This window comes from Pinus tabuliformis, chromosome 3_2 (assembly GCF_031772625.1).
Source record: "Pinus tabuliformis cultivar Carrire ecotype Pingquan chromosome 3_2, CPIR1, whole genome shotgun sequence".
Lineage (NCBI taxonomy): Eukaryota > Viridiplantae > Streptophyta > Pinopsida > Pinales > Pinaceae > Pinus > Pinus tabuliformis.
In genome coordinates, this window is record NC_142302.1 from 396,083,897 (window position 1) to 396,107,084 (window position 23,188).

The 23,188-nt window shown below is 38.9% G+C and overlaps 1 pseudogene; it reads right to left on the minus strand.

The window, feature by feature from the left end:
• Nucleotides 1–42: 42 nt before the first annotated feature.
• Nucleotides 43–10,376, minus strand: LOC149181071 (LOB domain-containing protein 4 pseudogene; annotated as a pseudogene).
• Between the last annotated feature and the right edge of the window lie 12,812 nt (nucleotides 10,377–23,188).

Genomic DNA, 23,188 nt, shown 5'->3' on the forward strand with positions numbered 1-23,188 from the left:
TTCCATGGAGTTCACAGTCGAAATATACACAGGATACGTCGACTAGAGCCATGACGGATCCCACAGCTCCGGTAGGGATTGATCATCTTTACCACGAGCATCTGAAAGTTGGTACCCAATGGGAAATTCATCGAATGAAGATACGGATCTTTCTTGGAAAGTGCTCAGAGTGTGAGAAAACGGCTCCGATATGGATTGATCTCCGCCCTCAACACTATGCAGGTTTTCTCTTATGTAAGCAGTGATATTCGCCAAATGCAAATTCATGTGAAGAAGCTCCGCCTGCAAAATCGCCTTCTCTAACTGCAGCTTAGAGACATGTTCCTGCAGCTGCCAGATTGTTCCCGCGCACCCATAGACAGGGTCTCTCAGGCTTGCGCTCGCTTCATATACCATACTGCTAACTGCATCAGTGCGCATTTCCAGTGGCAGATCCTGAATAGAAATCGTCATGTCAGCACCAGCATTGAAACATGATTGCGGCAAACCAGAATAAATTGCAGCAAACCTGAGTGAAAGAGAATATTTCTATTTACTAGAGGCTTTCTAGAATCTATCGAAAAGCTCCGGAATAAAATAGAATACTGTTAATTACCAGAGGCTTTGTAGACTCTAGGAGAAGAGGTAAAGTATTATTTCTTCTATGCAAGAGACGAAGTTGGTTATCAGAGGCTCTGAAGGATTGAAATGAGTAACAAATTTATTTAGTCTTATATTCTTATTAGCTGGAGAAAGAGGCAAGAGGAAGATAGAAGAGTAAAAAAATCAATAGAGAGAGAAGAGTAAAAAACTTATATTCTTATTAGCTGGAGAAAGAGAAAATATTTTGTAGTGGAGGAAGACAGTAATTTCTTCTCAACTGCATAAGAAGGTTATTAGGGGGGTTATTAGAGGTTTCACAGAATTTATGGACGAGAGCACAATTTTTTTTTTTCTTTTCTATAAGGAAAAATCAACTTACTTTTATTATCAAAAAGTAATTACATATTCTTTATATTTTTGTTTTTAATGTTATCTATACAATTTAGTCAAAAATCAATTTAAAAATTAGTGTATCTGTCTTTGTCTAACTTCATAAAAACAACCTAACCTTGACAGATCCTACTGCAACTATCAGTAATATCTTCACAGGAAAGCACGCAGTAGCTTTAAAAAAATCAGTTATATACAACTAAAGACCGATAAAAACTACCTACATCAAGCAACTAGAAAATGATAAAAACTACCTATATCTTGAGAATGATAAAAACTACCTACATCAAGCCACTAGAAAATGATAAAAACTACCTATATCTAGAAAATGATAAAAACTACCTATGTCAGGCCACCAAAAAAATATACTTCCGAAGCTTTGTAAGTTACCAATGGCAAAAGCAGCAAAACTAATCAAACACTACTTACCACCACAACCTTCCTTTGAAAAGAGGTTGTTACTTGGTTCTACTCCTTTAAAATGTGTGAGAAAAATGTTCTCCGAAAAGTCTTTGCAAGAAAGAGAGGAAGATAGTTATTAGAGGCTTTCCAGAGTTTATAGAAAAGAGTAAAAATGTTCTTGTCCATGAGCATAGAAACAGAGAAGATTTTATAATGGACAAAGATAGTTATTTTTTTCTTTGCTAGGGTGGAAGATGGTTATTAACAGCTTTGTAGTATTAATAGAGAAGAGTAGAAAACTTATTTCCTTTGAGTCATAAGCAAGAGCTAGAGAAGATTGTATAATTGAGAAGATGGTTATTTCTTTATCCTAGGGAGGAAGATGGTTATTAAAAGATTTGCAAGATTGGTGGAAAAATATAAAATAGTTATTTCTCTATGAGCATGAGGAAGAAAATGAGAAAATATTTTATAATGGAGGAAGATGGTTATTTCTTCTATTCTAGGGAGGAAGATGGTTATTGAAGACTTTGCAAGATTTATGGAAAAAAGTGAAAAAGTTATTTCATTTATTATCATGTTCAAGAGAAAAAGAAGATTTTATAGTGGAAGAAGATTGTTATTATAAAATGTATAGGATTTTTGGAGAAAAAGGAAAGATGGGAAGATTTTATTTTAGGTTTATGTCAAGTGGTTGGGAGAAATGATAATTGCCATCTCCACTTAATTCAATTCTCCCAAACAAATAATATGATGAAATTTAATATAATAACTTTTAACTTTATTGTTAAATTTAAATATTTTTTCTTCATAATCTTTCTCCAACACAAACATATATATTGTGTATATATAATTGAATATAAATCATTTAAAAAAATTTATGGTATCATTATACACTCCACTCATTAAAAAATGAAATATAACTATAATTATGATTGACTTTATTATTGGAACCTCCCATTATAACTTGAATTTACCATCTAAATTAAATGATACAATAAGTTCTATTACTATATTTATTTATATAATATATTTATATAATACATTTTACATTTTACCAAATAAAAAAATGCAAAGGTAGTATAAATAACATATAAATATCAAAGAATACTCGAATTATCACCAAATGGTACATATGAGTAGGATTTATGAAAAGGCTCTGATGGCACGCGTTCATGGCAGCTAGGGTTCTGGACTCTCCTGTCATGACAGGCCTGCAGAGTCTTCAGTAAATCGGCCAGCACTTTTCCAGCTACACGACAAACTACAAAGGACAAGAAGGTCAGCAAATAATGAGAAAACCTCAGGGGGAGGGCGCAGAGCCTCCCCCAAATGATACCGAACAGGTTTCAATGCAGGAGGACACCTGCAAACAGATAGTCCATGAGGATTCAGAAGAAGGACAGGACTCTCAAAGGAACAACGAAACTGTCAAGGAGGTACCCAAGGCGACTTCAGCCACATGCAAGCCAGTTGCAGCCATGAGACCAAAGATCAAGTTACCCAGCAGTAGGATCAATGCACAGATCCAATTCATGAGGGATCATGCTCTGATAGGGAAGTTTATTGGTTTTTGGCCCACTGAAAAAGCGCTGCAAGGATGGATTGCAGCCAAGTGGAAGCCGAAAGGCCATATAACCCTGCAGTTAGGTCCCAAGGGGTTCTTCACAATGATTTTCAACTGTCTGGAGGATAAAAATAGAATCATAGATGGAGGGTTGTATTTTTTCAACACGGCTAGTTTGTATCTCAGAGAATGGGTGGTAAGATTCAACCCGGATAAAGAAGATCTTAGTTGGGCACCCGTCTAGATCCGCCTCTACTCCCTCCCTGTGGAGTACTGGGATGAAACTTCATTAAAAGAAATCGGCAATGGTCTTGGTGAGTTCGTCAAAGTATCAGAGGAGACCACGCTTAGAAGATACACCTCATATGCACGTATATGTGTTTATATGCACCTTAACAATGCCCTGCCGGATGCAGTAAGTCTCTTTCATGATGATTTTGAATGGATCCAATCTATCGATTATGAACATGTACCTTTCCGATGTAGGAAATTCCATGCTCTTGGTCACCTATTCCGAGATTGCCCATCCAACCTAAAAACCTCAGCCCCTCCTCCTCCCGGAAAATCAGATGCTGATGGATTTACCAGAGTTTCCCATCATAGAAAGAATCTCAGAAAATTGCGCTCTAATCCCAAAACCTCTACTGATACTCTGTCCAAACCGAGTACCAAGAATAGCTTCGAGACTTTAGCTAAGCCGGATCTGGTCAGTCATGAAACCCCTGATTCCTCCAAGGAGTAGCCAAAGTCAAAAGCCCTCTTAGCTTCGACTAGCTCAGAGATTCCACTGAAATCAAAATCATCCGTCGACCTCAGCTCGCCTTCCCCCAGCAACATTCTAGCCTGGATCTCTCAAAGTATGGAGATGGATAATGAAGTGAATGCATTGAATGATGCAATAGGAAGTATCAAAGAAAGAAATGAAACCACGAACATGGAAGAGGAACTAGAGGGCATAGATCTAGGAGAACTCAATCTTCTAAAACTGGAGCAAGCCTGTAAAACAAAAAGTTATGATAAAATACCAGAAAGACAATTGGACAATCTAGAAATAATTCTCTCAAGAGCACAGAGACAATGATCCTTTGGAATTCAGCCTGGAAGCCAATGGGATGGAAAGATACTCTTTAAGGATAATAAGAATAGAGGAAGGAAGACCGATCTCCAACGAACCATTCGCATCGGAGAAATGCTAGTGGAATCGGGAAGATACTCCAAGCTCACGAAGTACTTTACCACCCTCTCTAATGTCTCATCATGAAGCTCATCTCATGGAACATTAGAGGGCTCAACAGCCTTGGGAAGTACAGATTCATAAAAAACATGATTCAGCAAGAAAAACCAAGCATCTTCTTCATTCAAGAAACCAAGTGTAACTCAGAAACTCTGGAAAAAATCATGGCCAAAGCTTGGCCAGGGTGTAATGCAATTGCAGTGGATGCATTAGGTGCATCAGGAGGTCTTGCAATTATCTGGAATGCACAGACAATCACCCTCTCCAACATGCACGCGAACAAGCACTTCATTCAGGCTTCGTTCCATCTAACAGGAACCAATATCCATGGACACTTAACAAATGTTTACTTTCCTCAGGAAGCTATTCAGAAGATAGAAACATTGAATACTCTTTCATTCCTCAGCTCTGAAAGAACCCACCCTCTCTGGATCACGGGGGGGGACTTCAACATGATAACCAGATTGGAGGAAAAAAGGGGAGGTAGAAGCAGGCTTGACAAGGATAGCTGTCATCTAAAGGACTTCATTCAGAACAACTGGCTAATCGATCTACCCTTCAATAATGGGGTTTTTACCTGGAACAACAAAAGAGCAGATCCTCATCAAATTTCTTCGCGATTAGATCGATTCCTTCTCTTTGATAATGCAATATATTTAGGTGGAGACCTCTCTGCCTCAATTTTGGCCGTTACAGGTTCTGATCACTGGCCAATCGCACTCCAATGGAATAGGCCGGGCAATACTAATCGTCGGCCCTTTCACTTTGGAGCCTTCTGGCTGTCTCATCTGGACTTTAACAATTTTGTCAACATGATCTAGAAAAGCTATAAACCTATGAAGGGATCACAAATGTTCCAATTCCAGCAGAAGTTAAAAAATCTCAAATTCTATATCAAAAAATGGAAACATTCACTTTTGGGAATATTCTCCAGGCAAAAAATGCTCTAAATAACGCAATGACAGAATTGCAACAGAAAATTATATTAGAAGGGCGAACATAGCAGCTCTCAGAGTAGGAATCACACCTGCAATCTCAAATCTTGGAAAGAGACAAGCAAGAAGAAGTTATTTGCAGGCAAAAATCATGGGTCAGGTGGCTGAAGGAGGGTGAAAAGAATACCAAGTTCTTTCACCGCTCGACTATTCAAAGGAGGATGATCAACACCATAACTCATATCTAGAACAGCCAAGGAGAAAAAGTAGAGGACCACGCAGATATAGAACAAGAATTACTGTCATACTTCAAGCAGGTTCATCAAGAGACTCAAATGGATCGAACGGTGGCCATTGACAAAATAACCCAATCCATCCCAAAGATCATCACTGAGGAGCATAATTAGATGCTTCTCAAGCCGATTTCCTTGTAGGAGGTGGGGAAAGTGGTTCATCAGATAAAAGAAGGAAAAGCGCCAGGTCACAATTTTTGGGATATGATCAAATTGGAGGTCTGGTAGGTAGTGGTAGAATCTCGAACAAGCAGATGGATGCTTCCATCCATGAATGCCACTTTCATTACCCTCATTCCTAAAGAAGCGCAGTCTATAACCCCTGATAAATTTAGGCCTATAGCGCTGTGCAATGTAATTTACAAAATAGTATCCAAAGTCATTGCTTCAAGGCTCAAACCGTTACTTCCTTTACTTATCTCCCCGGAGCAATCAGGGTATGTGGAGGGCAGGAAAATTACGGACGGCATTATCCTAACGCATGAGATCATCCACTCTTTGAAGCAGCATAAAAAGGTAGGTATGTTACTTAAGATAGACCTTTCTAAAGCCTTTGATAGTCTGAGCTGGAGTTATATTAAAAAAATGTTAACTGCCTTTGGCTTCTCCCCACCATGGGTCAGATGGGTTATGAGTCTCATTTCTTCAACCTTCTTCTCCATCCTTATTAATGGAATTCCATCCTCCCCCTTTCATCCTTCTAGAGGTATTCGCCAAGGAGATCCTTTATCTCCCTTTTTGTTTGTCATCATGGCGGAAGGTTTAGGTGGAAGTATCAAGGATTCTCTTCACTCTCAGCAACTTCGAGGCCTTTCCTTTCCCAACTCCCCTCCCTTCACCCATCAGCAATTTGTGGATGACAACATGCTTTGTGGGCATCCTTCTATCCAAGAAGCTCGGATGTTAAAATCTCTGTTAAATTCGTTCTCAGCTGCCTCTGGAGCATCCATAAACCTAGCCAAATCCCAAATTTTCTTCTTCCACACTCCGACTATTACCCAAGCCTCCATTGCTCGAATCCTAGATTTCCGGAAAGCTTTTCTTCCTTCCAATTACCTAGGAGCTTCCCTGACTGATGTTGCCCTAAAGCACTCTTCTTAGAAGCTTCTCCTTAAAAAATTAGAAGCTCATCTCTCCTCTTGGACCCACATATCTCTCAACATGCCTAGCTTCTTAGTCTTAATCAAGTCAGTCCTTCAGTCTATGTCGTTGTATTTATTTTCAATCCTGGCAGCGCCAAAATGGGTTCTCAAGGAAATTAAAAAGCTCCAATGATCCTTCCTTTGGGAAACTCAGGACAAAAATGTAAATGGGCTCTTGTTAAATGGGAAAAATTATGTTTACCCAAGCATTTTGGCGGGACTGGGCTTCGAGATCCTCACCACAACAATGCTGTGATGGGAGTTCGCATCTAGTGGAACTGGATTTCTGCACTGTTCACTCCTTGGGCCACTCTATGGATAGTCAAATATGGCAATAACAGAACTGTTGAGGATTTAATCAGACTCATGGATATAGGCTCGGGTTCGTTAGTCTGGAATGCAGCAAAGCAACATAAAAATCTCATTAAGCAGCATAGCTTCTGGGAGGTCAGGAATTGTACCATTGCAAGATTCTGGGAAGATTCCTGGCAGAAACAACATAGACTAAAAGATTTGATCAATCCTCATCAAATTCCCAATTGGGAAGCTTGTAGGTTCGACAAGATCAATCAATATTGGAAGCCTACCTTAACACATGGCTTTAGGCAATGGGTTAATCTGGAACACATCATTGGGAATGGCCTGGATGTCGACTAGCAGAACCTAGGGGCGGAACTCTCCAATCGCGACATAAGATATTCAAAAAAGAAGGATGTACTCAGATGGGGATATGAGGACAAGGGAATGTTCACAACGCATGAAGCCTACAACATAATTATAAAAGATTCTGCAGTCAAAGATCCACTTTGGACTGCTATCTGGGCTCCCAACTTATGGCCGAAGGTTTCCACTTTTCTTTGGCTACTCTATCAGAACAAAATCCTCACCTGGGATAATTTGAGGAAGAGAAACTTCCATGGACCGTCCATTTGCCCCAATTGCAACTAGGAAGAAGAAACTATCTTGCATCTCATGGACACTTACCCTCTAGCTCACGAACTTTGGGAAAAAGTCAATTTTCATTGCTAAAGGAAAAATCGAATCAAGGAAAACATCCCCAATACTGTTCGCAACTGGGTAAGTAATCCCTATAAGAGCAAGGTTCTTAACTCCTTATGGAAGCTTATACCAAGCCTTCTCATGTGGACTATATGGAAGGAGAGGAACAATCGCATCTTCAAGAATCAGTCAAAGCCTATGGAAATCATCTGGAACAATGTCTGTCAAAACCTCAAGGAAACTCTTCTACTCCATACTTGGCATGACGACGATCTTCCCACACTACCACAGGAAAAGACTATTTGGGACAACTGGAATCTACAATGGAATCAAGAACTGAAAATCTCGGCCAAAATGGCAGCAAAAAGCACAATTTCAGATAAATGGGTTCCTCCTCCTCAGAATATGTTCCAACTGAACTTCGACAGAGCCTCAAAAGGCAATCCTGGTAAAGCTGGGTTTGGGGGAATCTTCAGAGATCACAAGGGAGTCACCCTTCTTACCTTTCTAGGATCGAAGGGGTGGGACTCTAATAATTCAGCAGAGCTTGAAGGGCTATGGCAAGGGCTCCTTTTAGCCCACTCTTATGGCTTTTTCCCCCTAATCATCGAAGGTGACTCTCAGATACTAATCAATATGGTGAACAAAATTATTCAAGGAACTCCCTCAAACAAAATTAGCAACAGTTGGAGACTGGCAGAAAGACTGGAACTTATTGAAGATTGGCTCAAAGACCATAGAGCAGTAACTTTCAAACATACTCGAAGGGAAGGCAACAAGGTAGCCGACCTTCTTGCCAACATAGGGGTGGAGAGCAATACTACAATGAACGCTAATGCGTTATCTGCTATTGCCACTGATGCTCAGATGAAGGAATTCAATGATTTAGTTGAGAAAGAGAAGTCTCAGGAAGTAGGAGGCCACCCGGATGCGGGTGACACGATGCAACATTAATGGTTTTTATGCAGAATGGCGGTGAGGGGACGGGCCACTTGTCTGATGGCGCCCCTCCCCATTTCACCCTGAAGCGCCTTCATTACCATCTGCAGGCAGCATTCAATACAGGTTTAGTTCGGCTAAAAGCTTGTCAGTGTTGGGTTATGGAGATACCTCACTTCAGTTCTTCACCGTCTCCCCTGCTCTGCAGCATCTGCCCGCCTCAGGCCTTTGAGCCCTGCCTTCACACTGTAACTGGCCGACGCTGCTGGATTGTTTGCTGTGCAGATTTTGACAATGGCTTCCATCATTCGCATTCGCCTCTCTGCTTTATAATTTCTGCCCGGTTCAGTACTGTGTCGCCTCTTATCCCCACTGCTACTGCCCTCTCTGCCTTAGTCCCTCTGGTTTCTGCTCCTTTTGAGCGCCCTGCCAGCGATTTCAATATGGTTAGGCACCGTATGCGTAGTCGCAGGGGAGGAACCAGGGGAGGAAGCTCTCGCCCTCCGGTGGAGCGCTCCACCTCCTCTCCTTCCCCTGAACTGCATCACCCTCATTCTTCTGGAGATGGTAGACATCCTATTACCAGGCGAGGAAGAGGTCGGGCTCGCTCTTCGGTGTTATTCTTGATGATTTTGCTGTCCATTCTGACAACTCTCCTCTGCCCCTTCACACCGCTCCTCACTCTGCTCATTTCAGATTCAGTAGCTCTCTGATTCGGCCAGTCATTACTGCTTCTATTTCCATTTCCTTCTCTGAAGAAATGGCTCACTCAGCCTCTCAGGTTGATATCTCTAACTCGCAGCAGGAAGGCGCTCTCAGGTGCAACAATTGCAGGGACTCTGGTAACAATGTGATGGCTGACAGTCTCCTTACCTCCCCTGGTCCGAACTTGGGTGGTATGCTGCATGGTGAAGGGAGCCGCTCTGCTGCCACGTGCCCCTTTGCTGATTCGTGCCATGACGGTCCCTCTTTGCAGGATGCTTCTGGCGTCGGAGGAGAGCCTCACGGTGGTGGGGGAATGCTTCTTGGCAGCGCTTCAATGGACGTGGCTGATGACTGGGCTTGCCCAATCATCGAGGAACCCCCCCAGATGACCTGTGCTAAGATGTTGTGGCATCCAGGTAGCAGAAAGCGGCAGACTGAGTTTCGGCAGAGGCTCACGGAGGTTAGAACGTGGCAGGCTAAGGCCATCTTGATGTCTTCTATCTGGTTCTTTTTGGTTTTTGATAATCTTAGTGTGGATGTTAGTTTCCTTTCGGGACCAAATGTCAGAGTTTTGTCTCACTGCCTCATAGTGAGGTCTGGTCTCAAATCTGTTACCATTTTTGAAGGTTATGACCTTGCTGGACTGGTTTCCCCAATGTTGGGGCAGTCCAGATTTTGATGTCACTTTGATAAACTTGTTCGAGGCTTTGTCCTCTTTGTATATTTTCTGTACATATCAATAGACTACTTTTACTTAGAAAAAAAAAAACATATAAATATCAACGCAGCAACACATGTTATCTTTATTACAACATAAATCAATGCAAGTTTCAACAGAGCAAATATAATGATAATAATTTTCTGAAGTTACAGTGGAGTCTGAGACTCAATATTCATCCCAAACACAAAGTTATGGTTATTAACGCACAACTCAATCCAAACACAAAGTTAGGGTCATTAACACACAAATCAAATATATGAAGATTTATACATAATGTTGTATAGCATTATCTCTAGCATTTTTATGATATTGCTTGCTCCAAATACTGTATGTGCATCTGCAAATTTCTGAACATCATTTTGTGGGAAGTAAGGGGCCAGCACACAGCTCTCTGTACATCGTCTTCTCAACAGCCTGCAAGCTGCGCATGGTGATGTTGTCTGTCGTCGTCCTCTTATTCTGCTCATCTGCAATATGAAGTTACCACACAGTAGCCCATTATGAACATGACTGCAACAATTAGAATGCAAAAAAAGAGAGACGGCAACAGTGAGACAAAGTACTGTAAAAAGAAAAAAGAAAAAAAAGACAGTGATGGGAAAGAAAATGAGAGAAATCTGCAGATCTTACGCTTTTTGAAGTAATGACAAAATGGTCAGATTCAGAATTCCAGCACTGGCCGAGGGACCTCAAAATCCCGAGGAGCAAGACGGTGATGTATGCCCTATCTGATGACATGGTGGAGGTGAGAGCTGAATTTATAAGAATTGAGGGGAGAGTTAGGGGACTCTCATTACATTGCAGGCAGATTCAACAAGTGAAGTCACCTAAAACGGCGCAACGCATTGTCTGGTTCTTTCCCGTGAGGGAAGCAGCTGAAGCAGTTGACTATAAAACCATGTCCTTTGTCTGAACTGCCTTTGACTTCTTCATGTCTGTTTTGTCTCTTGCGACTTACCGATCCATCAGAGAAATAGGTTAAAATTCCCCCGCGTTTTTAGGGGCATCAATATTCAGAGCCAGATGGTTTAAATGAGAATTACAAATTTGAGTTCTCAAATCTTACTTACGGATCCATCAGAGGAATAGGATAAAATCTTCCGTCTTTTTAGGGGAATCAGTATTCAGAGTTAAATGGTTTAAATAAGATCCACAATAATCGACAAACAATTGAGCCAAATCGATTCCAAAAATTGCTTGGAGATAGGAACTCCCTTTAACAATTCTAGAACTGAAGCTTTGGGTTGGTATGAATCAATTAAGTATAACATTGACAGCAGGTATTCCAAAAATTTATTACATAGATTCTATTTTATAAATAGGCTCAGTCTCAATTTGAAGGATCAAATTAGAACAATTTGATTTCTGAAATTTGTAAAATATGAAATATGTAAAATCAAGTGCTTCACACAGTAACAAAAATTTAAGATTTCATCAGAAGATTTGGTCAAAACTTTGCTGCACAAAACAACAAAAAATTAGTTTTGATGAAAAGATTTGGTGAAAAATTGTATGATATAATTTTGGAAAAAAAAAAATCAAAATGTATAATAGTGAAATTGAATTATATTCTCACTTAAAAGAAAAAATCATATTTTAATGGATTTTAAATAACCAAAAATTAAAATTTAGTTAAAAATTGTAAGATTAGGTTTCAGAAAAAAGAAAACTTCAAAATATATAATAGTTAGATTGAACCATGCCCATGGGGTTTTGGATTGACGGTGAATGGGTGCGTTGTTAAGGCACTCCTTGCCATAGGTCACTGGTTCAAATCCTCCGTGGGTGCGTAGGTTAGTCTTAACAAAAAAAAAAAAAAAAAAAAAAAAAAAAAAAAATTAGTTAGATTGAACCATATCTTAATTATCAAGACAATAAATGATTAGTATTCAAAAATATTGCTTTTACCTATTTTGTAACTATTTTTATAATTGAAATTTTCAATTATAAAAATTTTCAATTTCAAAGTAAGTAAGATATTTGGATTTCAAAGAGTGGTTTGGAGTAACCATATAATGATGTTCATATGGGTTATGTCAACTACGTACTTTTTAAAATGAACTTTCAAAGAGTTATTGTTTTTACCCATGTAAGATTTTATTATAATAATTTCTTTTATTGCAACTAATTAATTTATTATGATATGTATTATTACTAATGTTTAATTTTATAATAGTCTATTTTTGTGCCAAATGACTCTCTTGTGACGTTTATGTTATAAAAAATTTCATTGAAACTTATTTCCTATATTTTAACATTAGTTAATACAATTAATTTTTTTTTCCAAATGTGTTAGAGGTTTCTTGGAATCAAAGTTTTACTTGTGAAATTTGCTCAATCCAAATGCCTCATAGGTTTTAAAGAATAAAAAAGCAAGATTTGGTCAAAAATTTTATGACCAATTTTTTGGAAAAGAAATGCTAAAAATGTATAATAGTTAGATTGAGTCATATTCTAGGATGAGAACTGAATCATGATGTGGGGTTCATTCGGACCAATAATGTTTTCGTAGAAACCATAGGCTTCATGGCCTTGTGACGTGTGACATCCTCCAATTCTAAGCAGGAGTTCAGATTGGGCCAAATCCTCCAATGAAGCAGGTCACAAATCTTTGTGTCATTCGCTTTTTATAATTGCAATCCTCCTTCCCTCTCATCAATGGTCTCTCTCTTTGGAAAAGGTAAGTGTTCTGAGATTTTGAGTTCGTTGATTTTTTTCTTGTGGTGGTGCAGCCCATCATGGCCAATTTAGCCCGAGATTCCGAGTTAACCCTGAATGTTTTAACCTTCAATAACCTAGTAGCTAATGGACCCAAATTCCAAAATCCCCTTCCTCCAAATTTGTTAAGAAGCTTGATGATATCCCTAAAGTTGTGATTCCAAACCCTCAAGCCTAATCAAGGGCCCTTCAACTTACTAAATGAGGCTTGATTGGCCAATTTACTCGCTTCTGGCCTTCACTTAGATGAGTTAGATCATGTATCCAGACTAATTGGAAAGCAAAACTTAAAAGGGAAGTGGTTTCCTCCTTTGTGGGAAAGGATTTCTTCACCTTTCATTTTGAGCTCAAAGAAGAGAGGGACCTTATTTTTACAATCAACCCATACATTATGGGACCTCCAGGTATGTATTTGGAAATATGGAACCCTAACTTCAACCTAGACTGTGATATCCCTATGACAATCCTAGTTTGGGTTAAGCTACCATATCTACCTTTTCATTGCTGAAATGATGCCACCTCACGATCATTAGCAACTCTCATGGATAATATGTTGACTTTGTTGAACCTAGGAAAATACTATTTGCTTGTGCTCGAATTTATGTAGAAGTGGATCTAAAAAAGTCTTCTAGCAGTAGAAAATTTATGCATGCATGACTGGACGCACATTTAGGAAGTGGACGATGACCAATTAGCATTCAAGCGCCAGATTCTCCACAAATATGGTCACTTTTCTAGGAACTGCACCAAAGCCCTGGTTATCTAAGAAAATAAGGAAGAACACAGGGATGAATGGAAACAATCCGAAAGAAGAAGAGATCTTAATACACAGCAAGGTCCTCAACACAAGAAGAATGTCGAGTAGCCTAAGGATGTGGAAGGCCCTAATAAAACAAATAACAAACAGTAAGGAACTAGCCTATATGGTATCCATTCAAGAGATAAGAATAAATGTGAAGCTTTAGTAGATCTAAATGATGAAGAAGGATTGTCCCAAAAATCTTCAGAGCTAAATCCTTAAAAAATCCCACCTCACAGTCTAGAGAAAGCTCGAGAAGAGGAGAATCGAGCTCCAGAAACCTCTGAAAATGATTCGCCATACGTGTATGGGGAAGAAGAGGATATCTACCTCTGATCAAAGGAAGCCCCCCAATCATCTAGAATATCCACTCCAACAAATAAAAAAAATAGAAGTTGAAAATTCCAAACACATGGAAAGGAGAACCCAACGTACAAGAAGGAAAACCAACGGGGAGATCTGTGTAGCCCAAACTGAGAAAGATAAGGAATTGGGGTATCAAAGCATCATACCTCACCAGTTGGTTGATCATGGTAACAAATAAGGCAAAAGAGGTGTGATGATAGGCCTATTGAAGGGGGAATCTCAACCAAAAAGTAAGTAATGAATATAATCACCTAGAATTGCAAGGGCTTGGGTTGCAATAAAAGAATCACAAAAGAAAAATATTTTTATTGAAAGAGAGGCCAACAATAGCCCTTTACAGAAGACTAAGCGAGATGAGAAGGACTTCTCGTCCAAGTGCAACAAGATATGGAACAAGAGTTTCCATCTTGAGGTAAGTTCTTAGGGTGTATCAGGGGGTATATGTACACTATGGGATCTAGATCAATTAAAACTAATAGACAGTAAAAAAAACCAATATTGGATCAGTGCTTCTTTCAACATTCTGACTCTTAAAATGGTACGCGCGATTGTAAATCTTTATATGCCTTCCCTCTTTAGGGAAAAGCAAGATTGTTGTAAATCCTTAATGGATATTAAAGATATTTCTTTTGGTACAAGTTGCATCATCAACAGAGACTTTAATACCATCTTTCATCAAAAATAAAATAGAGGAGGTTCATTGGTGAGGGATGCACACAAAGAAACTATGGAGGACCTAATTAGTTCCCTCAACTTGATTGATATAAAGCCTTCTAAAATGAGATACACTTGGAACAATAAAAGATAGTTGGAAGATTTGCGTAGTAGATGGACTAGATTGTCAATACTATTTGTAATAAATATATTAATAAAATTTTATAAGTATTAAGTAGTGTAAGCCTAGGTGTTGGTAAATAATTTTCTAAAGTAAATTATTACTTTAGTCAAAATGATCATATTCCTCAGATTTATCACAATCCATTCTACTCAATTTTACTTGATGAAAGTACATACAAAACTGTGGAGCAACATATTATTATTTATAATACATATTTTCCAAATAAGGAAGAGGCCAATGCATGATAAGATTCATACACTTACCTAAAATTAAGGATTGAACAACTGAATCTATTTATGATGTAGTAACAACCCTTTTAGCATATACAAATATGTCCTTGATGAAATTAGTTGGATTTGGATTTGATGTGGCTTATGCATGAGGGGTATATGCGAAGGTTTATCAACTAAATTGTGTCAACATGCTCTTCATTTATTATATATTCATTGCATATCTCATTGAGAAGCGTTAACAACAAATGGTGCTTCATCTCATTTTCCAGAGTTGTAATTCAATTATAAATTCAGAAATAAAGTTTATTCTTCGCTTGGACAATCTACTAAAAGACATGGAGAACTAAAAGAACTAATGGAAACATTTCAAATCACCAAGTCAAAGGTGTTACAAATTCACCATATTAGGTGGTCATCTAGAGGAATGGCCATGGGAAGACCTCATAAGCTCATGTATGCTTTCTTAGGAGAGAAGAAAATGTATGACTTGGTAACAATATTTCAAATACAATTTTGCATCTATTTACTTGCAAATGTTCTTATTGAGTTAAATAGGTTGAATCACAAGTTCCAAGAGGATTAAGTGGATATTACTTCTATAAGAACTACTTTAGATATTACAATTAGCATGCTTTATAAGCGGTTGTTAGGAGGCATATTTAAAGTCAGTACAATGCACACATCATGTTTTTTGAAGAAAGCACAGAAAGGAACTCTTGAGTTAGCAAATAGCACATGTATGCAACATGTACATCCATTAAAGTTCATGATTTGTCTCAATACATATACATAAGGGACACTAGATGATTACATTCTTTTGGGAAAGAGCTTTGTAATGAAGGTGATTGATTCTCTAAATATGAGGCTAACATATTTGCCAATATTTAATGCTGCTAAGCTTTTAAGTCTTCACCATTATTATGAGGAGATAGATGATAGAGATGGTCTTAAATGTTTGGTGAGATGGATAAGTTTGTTTGTACTATTTATAAATCATACACAAAAAAACATATTTATGGAGCATGAGATCTATGTGGAAATGAACATGAATGTTTTGAAGATTTTCCATGTCTAATATGATTATGACAAACTATTCTTGTTATTCCAAATAGTACAACAATATGTGAAAGAGGTTTCACAAAATTAAACAGGATAAAATGTCATGATAGATCAAGGCTTTTATTGAACACATTAGGGATATTAATGTTTCTCTCTCTTATTGCACCTCATGCTTTAAATGAGATAAATTAGAATGTCATTTATGATGTATGAAAACCAAGGAAAGCTTGAAAACCACTTCTATTAGCCAAATACCTTCATCTCATCCACTATTTAAGTTTTGAAAAATATGAACTGAATAAAAGAAAATTCGTACAATGTTATATTTTGAATTTAGATACGCTATTTTATTAGATTTTATTGAAATTATAATTTTTCATTCAGTGATTAATCATTTCTCATTATTTTAATATTTGAAAAAACTATATTTGATTAAACATTTTTTTATCTCAGCTCTGCGCCGGTGGCTGTGTTAGATCTCTTCAGATCTGCGGTATTTTTTGATTTATCTTATAAAGAGCACACCATTTAAACTTGGGTATTTATCTCTTCAGATCTGTGGTTTGAGCTGCGGATCGTATCTCTTCAGTATCTGCGGTTGAGTGGGACGTTCGTATCTCTTCAAATCTACGGTTTGGGTTTCAATCTAGTGCAGATCTGTGTAAAATATGGCCCCGAGCTTCGCAAAAATAACTGGTGGCTCATCCGCCTCTGGAGGGCAATCTCCTGCCCATATCGTGAGTGAAGCCCCAGCTCCCACTATCCAAGTGGTCCAGGACTCACTCGATGAAGCTTTGAAGTTCTCTGAAAGTGCCCTAATTTGCCGGCTCAATGGTTTTTGGCCGCGGCTGATAGCACTCCACAATTGGATCTCGGAGGTATGGAAGCCTATCATTTCTGATGAAATTAATATCTACCCCTGTGCTAGAGGTTTCTTTATAGTAGATTTTGAAAATCCTGAAAGCAGACAATGTATTCTAAATTCCGGCCCTTGGTTTTGGGAAAAATCAGGCCTATTCATGAAGCCATGGAACCCATCATTCGATCCCTCTACAGCAGTGATAACGTCAGCACCAGTTTGGGTGAGATTGCCAAGCCTACCCTTGCATCTCTGGAATCTCTCGTCGCTAAAAGCCATCGGAAATGCAATTGGGAAATTTTACTGCAGGTGCCCAGAAACAGAGGAATATGCCAAAACCACCTATGCACGCATCTGTGTGGAAATGGATTTCAGCGCCGGATTCCCAGCTGAAATAAACCTAACAAGTAAAGACTATGTGTGGAACCAGAAGCTTGATTATGAAAGTGTCCTCTTCAGATGTCGATCGTGCTTTGAGACGGGGCATCTAGCCAAAAATTGCCCAAAAGCCTCTGAGAAAAATTTTGCTAGAAAAAACCACCACAGATCTACATGGTGGGAAGGAGCACAAAAAGAACACTACACTGTCATCAAAGAAGAATATTCTAGAGAAAACTCTGAGTCGCAAGAAATCAAGGAAGAAGGAAACAACTCTCAAAGCAAGCAAGGAGAAAGCCCGCCCCAAAAAATCAACAGTTATGAGGATTTGAATACCGCAGAAAATAAACCTTCATTTAACATCAAAGCAGATCTCCTAAACCAAACTTCTCCGACTATAGATCGCGAAGCTAAGACACCAATGTCCCAAGAACCAGAAGAGATGAAGGAGATGCAAGACAAAGGAAGTTGGAAGACCGTAGAGAAAAGAAAGAAAGCTACAACACCAATCTCGCCAAGAAAGACGAGGAGTCAGACAAGTAAAAATTAAGAAAATTGTAGGTCCGATAGACCAATTTGGTCTCAGTGGACGTTAACCATCATCATCATCATCATCAATAAAATGTATAGTTAATTTATATTTTCATTAAATACAATTATATATACAACTCTTGAAGTGAATATATGCTCTTAATTAAAAATAAATGAAAAATGTCCCTTCAAATTTGTTCACTAATATCCGTTCCATAATAATATTTCAAATATACTTTACGTTGCATTAGTGTGCATTTACCTTAGATTAGTTTATGAGGTTAAAAATCATTATATATATATATATATATATATATATATATATATTTCTTTTATTATCAAACGAGAATAATGATGTTATTAATATATTCAATTTTAGTCTGATAGATCTCCAATAAGAAATCTCAATTTTTAGTGACCGCAAGCTAGTCAACGAAATTCATCGAGTAATTTACATAATTGTTATTTAATAGAATTGAGTCTACGCTGCATAGTAATGCGGAACTAAATCTGCGTGTGTACGTAGTTAATACATTTCTTTATTTCAAATATGGAATAAAATGAGGTTCATAATAAAAAGTTAAATAAAATAATTTTCTTCATTCGAATGTCGTAAATGATTGTCGGTTGCTTTTAAGCCAAAATGAAGACTTTAGTTATAAAAACATATACTACTTTCGCAGAAAATGCAACTGAATAATATATTAATAGTGTTAATATATACTTATTAACATGTCCATTATTCACATTAATTAATATATCAATTATTCATTGTAAGTTGGACGCAATTTTTAAGCAAAAAAGAAGATTTACCTTATAAAAACAGAAAATGTAACTGATTTATATATTAGTATAGATTTACTTTAAATACAAATTTAAAATAAGTTAAAAGGCATTAAATTTCTTCACATGCAAAGTACAGTATTTTTTTTTTGTAAGTGGAGGTAGTGTCATACTTTTCTATTTATAATAAACGTAGGGCCCTGATACAACATTTTGGTGGCCTCATCCTGCCCCGAAGGGAAACCAAGTCTGTTGGCCACCTGAGTTTACTGTAAGCATTCCAAAAACAAAATTTAACAAGTCTATCCATACTGGCTATATACACTAAACAGCTGAAATACCTATTAAACTACTGATTTGCATAAAAACTGTAAGAGAGAGGGTATCAAAAAACACAGCAAAGTCTCACAGCGATCATTCTTGTTTGGTAGCAGCATTGGGGTCCATGTCCATGGGGATATTTATATGATCCCCCTAGCTTGGTTGCATTCCAAACATCCTGGAAAGAAGTTTTGACATCTCCTCTAATTTGTTGTTTTGTTTGATCATAATTACCTGGAAATTCTTCATTTCCTTCTGTAAATTTGGAGTCCCATTTGCTAATTCCACCATTTCCTTCGCTACCTGCTCTAACACCTTTGCCAGGAGGCTTTTTAGGACCCAGTAAATGTGCAGGGACTATCTATATAGGGTCTTCCTTCCCCTCGTGTTTCTTGGGTCGGTCACCATCTCTGCCCATTCCTCTGACTCTGGTTCTGATTGTTCTTCTAGCACATTGGCTTCCATATTTTGTATGATACGACGGATGTCCTCATCCATTCTTTCCTGGTAAGCTCGAGCTGCCTCCTGAACCACTGACATGGTAGTCCTTCTATCTCTGTGCTGATTGCCCGGGGTTTCCTTTGGTCTGCCTTCCGACTTCCTATGTCTTGGACGACCTCTTCAGCTGCGACCTCTTCCACATCCTGGCCTCGCCATCTTTTCCTCTACCCTCTCCTGTAAACAACCATCAGCAGGTGTCAGTTTTTTAAGGCTCTTCTCTTCATCTTCTCTTACCCCTTTCCCTGTAGTTATTCCTATGCTTCTGTTGCATTCCCCTTCATTTTTTTGAACCTGCCATTGATAATTATTCCCCGGAAACATGAGATGGATTATGCCCTCTGTCATGCGGATCAAATGATGGGCTAGGGGCATAATCTCTGATTCCCTAAACCCTAAACCATGGTGTTCTCTTCTTGGTTCTTCGCATTAAACCTTAAACCATTCTCCCAGTTACTAGTTTCCTCAGGGTTCTCACCCATAGACCAATCTCGAGGATCTTCACAATTCCTTTTGAGCGAGCGACTTAGCTCACTCAGACCCTCTTCCTCAGCAGAGTTTTCACAACAATAAAACTTATCCATTCTACCTATAGTGATGGAATGTAAGAAAATAGAGATCGTAGATTGCACATACCCGAGAACACAGACCTTACTGTTGGCTGCTCCAAGCTTCTTCTCATTCAACACCTCCTTCTTCTCAACTCCACTACCCTCTCCTTTGCCCTCTGCCACCTTCATATAAATGCTCCTCACCACCCTTCTCGCTCTGCCTTCACCGCTGTCACTAATACTAATCATTCTCAAACCACCTTCCCCACTCTGGCTTCTTGAAACGTGTGACAGATTACACATTGTTTCTGATGGGAGGGCGTTTTCCTTCCTGTGTTTGCTTCCATTTGTCCTCTCCTTGTTATGATCGTTCCTGCCATCCTCAACTACCCTGTCCCTCATCCCGATCAGGAACCATCTGTCTCTACTACCTTTGAGTCGTGTCTTCATGCTTATCATGGTTGAGGATCGTACTTAGCTATTCGAATCCTATGCCTTGAGAATACCTCGTCCATATGCTATCCATTTTCCTTCCTTGTTCTTGACCACCCCAATTCACAAGGAAATTGGCTGCTCTGTTGGCCTCTCTTCTAACATGCTTGATAATCATATACTCAAATCTGCTTAGAATAGTTTCTATTTCATGGATTAGGCTGGCCGTCCTCCAGCTCTGCGTTACTTTGTCCCATGAGGTTCCATTGTTTAATTTTTTGAGTGCTTGTATGACCAGTAGGGAGTCACCCTCCACCTCCAAGTTATTATAGCCATTTCTGACTGCTATCTTTAAGCCTTGGTGTACTGCCATCAGTTTCGCCTCATTGTTACTCATAATGCCGCCATTGTCTACATATATCCACTTCGTTCTTCCTTGCTCATCCCTAAACAAACCTTCGATCCCTGTTGGGCCTGGATTTCCTTTAGATGCACCGTCAAAGTTTAGCTTTATAAAACCTGGCGGAGGATGGGAGTACTGCCTAGTGCCATTATATCCCATCCTGGGTTCTTTCCACAGCTGGGGGGCCACCATTCCTTGATTCAGGTTTAGTTTCTTAAGGATCTGCTCTTCTTCTTGCGTTACTTCCCAGTCTTCTCCATTCCATGTATCTGCAAGTATCATTTCTCTAATATGGCTCAAGGTCTTTCCCCATATTTGATCTTTTGTCATCTCTTGGTTTTGGAAGATTCTTATATTTCTCTCTTTCCAGATCATCCACATATTTATCCCAACTGCCAGGCTCCAAGCTCATTTTACCATCGGGCTCGTCAATTTCCCTCCTCTGCAAATTTTAATAGTGTTTTTAATGCTCTGTTGATCTCTGTGAGTTTTTCCAAAAAGCTTCCTGACCTCTTCCCACTGTAGCTGGGCTTCTCTACATGCATTAAGGAGGTGCTCTTGCGTTTCCACTTCTTGTTTACAAAGAGGACATCTGGGAGGGCCATGAATTCCTCTCTTTTGGAGCTAGTCCCAAGTCAGAATACAGCCTTTAATCACCAGCCATATGAAATGGGCCACTTTTGGCCACCAATTGTTGTTCCATATTTGCTTCCAGGTACCTGTCATTTCCTCTGGTTCTCTGGTATTTAGAAGATGATAAGCTTCTTTGATTGAGAAGTTTCCTTTGATCGTGTGTCCCCATATCAGAATGTCCGGACCAGATCTTATGGGGACTCTTCTAGTCTGCATTTCATTTTGATATAACTCTTTTTTTTCCCCTGTTATCTGATCCCACCATTCCTCCGGATTCTTCCATATTCTCCATACATCATCTTGGCTTTCCTCCTTCCAGAAGTCCCTGACTAACTTCATTCCTTTCTCAGCTGCTTTTTGGCCTATCTCCTCTAGGATTTGTAGTCCATTCATTCTTTCTCTTTGTTGCCAGGCCTCCTCCCAGAATTTTGCTGAGCTGCCATCCCTAATTTCCCAGAAAGCATGTCTAGCTATCATTTCTTTGCTGAGACTAGCTAAATTCCATATAGTCGACCCTTTCAGTGTATCCCTTAGCCTTAATATCTCCTCAAGTTTTGAAGGCATATTGTATTCTTTTTTCCATATTCTTTTCCATAGGTCGTTTCCTCCATTCAGTGAGCGCCACGAGAGCTTAGCACCCAATACCTGGTTTAAAACATAGGGATCTCTGAGACCTAATCCTCCTTCCATCTTGCTTTTCACCACATCTTTCTAGGACACCAAGGACCATTTCTTTTGATCCTTCTGACCTCCTCATAAAAACTTTTTGAAGATCTATGTCATCTTTGTGCAAGCACCTTTCAGGGCTTCCATAGCCGAAAGTTGATATATTGGTATTGATTGGAGAACAGTCTTAACTAAAATTGTTCTTCCCACAAAATTCAGAGTTCTAGAAGACCAGTTTGCTAATTTATTAGCAATTTTCTCGAGGGTTTGTTGCCAATTTGACATCCTTAGGGAGTTTAGGGCCAGCAGGGTTCCAAGATATCTAGTTGGGAGCTCTCCTGAGCGGAACCCCAAAGTTCTAGTCAAGAAGTTTTTGATGTTTCCAGCAGTGTTGAAAATATATGTGCAGGATTTGTCATTATTAATTTGGATACCGAAAGCTGTCATAAACAGATCTAGGATTGCTTTAATTCTGTGGGCTTCTCTGAGGGACACCTTACAAAACAGCATGATGTCATCAACAAATTGCTAATGGGAAATAGGAAGGTTGTTACCCCAAATTTGGATTCCTTTGAGGTTCTTTTCTCTCACTTATTTTTTTGATGTATCTTCCTAGGCCTTCTACATCTATAACGAACAGGAAGGGAGACAGAGGGTCCCCCTGGCGGAGGCCTTTGGTCACTTTAAAAGGTTGGGAGGGGGTACCATTCACCAATATAGAGAAATTAGTTGACAAGATCATCGCCGAGATCCACTCAATCCATGTACTGCAGAAACCATAAGCGCTTAGAACTTCTTTCAGGTACTTCCAATTCAGGCGGACGTAGGCTTTTGAAAGGTCAAGTTTGATCATCATACCAGCTTCCTTTCTACCTTTTAGAGAGTGCACTACTTCTTGGGAAACCACCAAACCATCCAAGATTTGATGGCCTTCAACGAAGCCAGTTTGCTCTGGGGAAATAATGTTGGGTAGGAGGGGCTTAAGTCTTTTAGCCATTAAGGTTGCTATAATCTTATATATCACATTACATAGGGCAATAGGCCTAAAGCCTTGAGGGGCTTCGATCGTATTATCTTTAGGAATTAAAGATAAGAGGGTTGAGTTTAGGCTTGTGCTTACCTTTTGGTTCCTTCTTGATTCTTCCACAACATCCAGAATATCTTGGCCTAAAACGTTCCAGCCTGCTTGATAGAATTCTGCTGTAAAACTG